This window comes from Cimex lectularius, unplaced genomic scaffold (genome assembly GCF_000648675.2).
Source record: "Cimex lectularius strain Harlan isolate CLEC.00 unplaced genomic scaffold, Clec_2.1 scaffold23, whole genome shotgun sequence".
NCBI classification, from domain to species: Eukaryota; Metazoa; Arthropoda; class Insecta; order Hemiptera; family Cimicidae; genus Cimex; species Cimex lectularius.
In genome coordinates, this window is record NW_019392690.1 from 2725683 (window position 1) to 2729560 (window position 3878).

Here is a 3878-nt window from a genome sequence, read left to right on the forward strand (position 1 = left end):
TGAAAAACGGAGGTGTTATTGCCAAGACGGAAGGAGATGCTGATTCTTAATACTAATATTTTATTGTATATAGAAATGGCAGTTTTCTCTCACTAGCATGTATTTGGAATCGAATTTATTAGTGTGAAAGTGTAGTTCGAATGGGAAGATGATGTGTACCCTGCATATCAACTGTAACGATTGCATATCTACCCTCAGTCAAGTTATGCATATAATAAGTGTAAAGCGTGCCGAGTAATATAGAATTCTCCGCCACTCTATCCGATTGAATGGTATGTAAAGTAGGAATGTCCTTAAGGGTGAGTCAGAGTGTGAATGCATTTAGAAAGTGATTGCGCTGGGGCGCTGAAATGTCCTGGACCGTGGTCGTTGATTCTCAAGGCAAATAGGTACTTTTCGGGGAAGTAGAAAATATGGAATTTATTACAATTAATTAACGTTTTTAGTTGAGATGAAAAAGTCAATGGCACGAGCGGGATTCGAACCCACGATCTTCGGCTAGATACGCCGCTGCTCTACCACTTGAGCTATCGTGACCTCGATCCACTCGGACACTAACTTCCCATCTCGACCCCACCTTTTGAATTTTCTCTCCTTTTTGCCATTTTTCAAAAGTCATGTAATCGGATTGGATTCTCGATAAATGGCCAAGGAAAGCTTTAGTGAAGTATACTTCATTTTCAATCATTAAATTCACTAATTTCGTGGTCCGCTTGACCAATTAAAATATTACAATTAAGTAAGGTTTTTAGTTGAGATAAAAAAGTCAATGGCACGAGTGGGATTCGAACCCACGATCTTCGGCTTGATACGCCGATGCTCTACCGCTTGAGCTATCGTGACCTCGATCCACTCGGACACTAACTTCCCACTTCAACCCCACCTTTTGAATTTTCCCTCCTTTTTGACATTTTTCAATGGCATTGCTCATTTCAATGCTCGTGGCATTGACTTTTTTATTTCAACTAAAAACCTTAATTAATTCTAATATATTAATTGGTCAAGCGGACCACGAAATTAGTGAATTTATGGAATTTATGTTGGAGTGCGAGAAGTATAGCCTCAAATTTGTACAATTCGTTATTTTTCTAAGATCTTGATTGAGATAAAAAATCAGTGTCACGTGCGAGATTCGAACCCACGACCTTCGGCTAAATACACCGCTGTTCTAACCACTCGACCTATCGTGACTTCGATCTACTCGAACACCAACTTCCACTCAACCTACCTTTCTAACCTACGTTTTTCTCCGTGGCCATTTCATTTGTCGCCGAAAATCGAATCCTGATTACACGACATTTGAAAAATTGAAAAAAGGAGGGAAAATTCGAAAGTTGCGGTTGAGATGGGAAGTTAGTGTCCGAGTACGATCGAAGTCGCGATAGTTCAACTGTTAGAGTAGCGGCGTATTTAGCCGAAGGTCCTGGGTTCGAAACCCGCTCGTGACACTGACTTTTTTTATCTCAACCAAGATCTTATAAAAAATAATTAATTGATTGAAAGTCAATTGACTACAAAAACGTAAATGGATTTGTACAATTCATTCACATCCAGGTGCAGATTTGAGCTTGTATAAATCAGAAATCACCTGTAGATACCTCAAATTCCTCGTGTATATTTAAACCAAAATTATTAATACTAAAAAAAAATAAATAATACTAAAACTAAACTAAACTACCAAACTGAAAATAATCAGTAATTAAAAAATTAGGCTAAAAGAAATCATATTTGGATTACAACTTATATGGTTATCAAATTCATATAATTTGAATCACTGGTAAATGAATTAACTATACAATTCTGGAAAAAATCTGTTTTATTTTCATTGCTCACTCACTCACTTATATATCAATTCACAATAAAAATAACAAAAAAATGTTTTAAGGATATAGAATACACTCTTGACAAAAATGTACCACATGAAAAAAAGCGAAAATTCATTTTTCAGAAAAATAATTATATGTCTTAATGCTTTTGGTTTATGATTCAGAATTGAGCTTAATAAATGACCCATATGGTATCTTGGGTCGTATTACTTGTATAGCCAAAAGCATTTTTTGATTTATTGCGCAAAATTTTACTTATGGATCTTGTCGAAATTAATGATATTTTACTTTTGGTTATGATGTGTTACAGGAGATGGTCGCAGGTTAGTTTCATGCCAAAGATTATTCCTAGGTTTTTAATCTCATTTTTGGAGTGAAAACTTCATAGTAGATTCATAGACCTTTTATTTATTTGTATGTTTTTGTTTTTGAGGGGTTTGCTTTGAGGCCTACCACCGTGTTAAGAGCTATTTGGGTGCGCTCAGTATCACTACATAAGATATAAACTGTTGTTTCATTTGAGGTAATATACAACAAGATTCCGCAGTAAAGATCGAAAGTACTTCCATCTGTTTACACCCTCTCGCCACTGCTAACATTTTCGAGGAACATGGAAACCTGTACTTTCCTGGATTTTTTTTTCCATATTTAGTTTTCATTCTTAATCAAATCCGACCTAGTATAGTAGGTTTTTTCATAATTCTCTCTGTTACCATTACTTCAAAAAGTATGCTATCAAATTTTTTAATATACCACGAAGTTAATAATGGTATTTCGAAATTGTAAATCTTCTATTTTTAGGGGAATGTAGGACGAATTCACAGGATTTTCTTTTTTGTGTTCTATGAAAATGTTTAGGAATTAGGTGGACAATTTTATTCAATCATTTATTCTCTCTTTTGTGGGTATTAACTTGCTATTTGACACCCTCATTTGGAAACAAGTCTCCCTCCTGACTAACATAACGACCAAGATGTTTTATACATTTATTTTTTGAAGTAGTGAGGAGCGGTCAAGAATAAAGTTTGTTAGAAGAACAGCTTTTTCATTTTTTTGCTTACGTTTCGATCTTTATTCCGGTCATCTTCAGGGCATCCGTGATTTAAAAAACATATTGGAAAAAAGATAGAATACAAATGTAAATAGTATACATTTTGAACCAAGTATTTCATACATAAATTGTGATGCTATTACTTGCGGCGTCATGTTTGTTTAGTGTAAAATTGGTGCGAAACGTGAACTTCTATTCCGCAGTTTTTATATGACTGTGACAGTATGGGAAACGCGGATAATCTGATAGTAGATGAAGATGACCCGAATGAAGGTCGAAACGTCGGCAAAAAATGGAAAAGTAGTTTTTGTAAAATACTTAATTTCTGATCGTTCCTCACTACTTCAACAGATTTTAAACAAAAACATAAATTACATTAAATTTGTCTCATAATTAACCAGACTTCAATACGTATTAGATAACTTAGCCTTCTAACTATGTAATCTAAAACGTCTGTTTTAAAAATAAAGAAAGTTTATAAAATATGTGTCAGGGGGACAGCACCTTTTCCTCATGTTATGTATGACTGGGTCATTGCTAACCGGAAAAGTCAGGTAAAAAGAACTTCTGTTACTTTCATAACTTATGTCAAATAATATGCAGTTTGAATCTCTGATTATTTTAATAAAATTTCTACTGTAGTATTATCTAAGTTTTGTTGTTGGCTGTGTCCTTTCCTAAATACCATTAAATTATGTTAAAATGATGTAATGTATATATTCACTAATTTCGTGGTCCTCTTGACCAATTAATACATTACAATTAATTAAGGTTTTTAGTTGAGATGAAAAAAAAGTTAAAGGCACGAGCGGGATTCGAACCCACGATCATCGGCTAGATACGCCGCTGCTCTACCACTTGAGCTATCGTGACCTCGATCCACTCGGACATCAACTTCCTATCTCAACCCCACCTTATGAGTTTTCNCTGAAATGGTTGAGAATCGGACCATGGACAATATGAACTTTTTTGTTCATTTTAGGGTGAAGAATCTACTGGAG

General features: G+C 34.7%; 1 non-coding gene across 1 annotated transcript; it reads right to left on the reverse strand.

The window, feature by feature from the left end:
• Window positions 1-770: 770 nt before the first annotated feature.
• Window positions 771-843, reverse strand: Trnad-auc. The gene has a single exon. It is a non-coding gene; the product is annotated as a tRNA-Asp (tRNA).
• Between the last annotated feature and the right edge of the window lie 3035 nt (window positions 844-3878).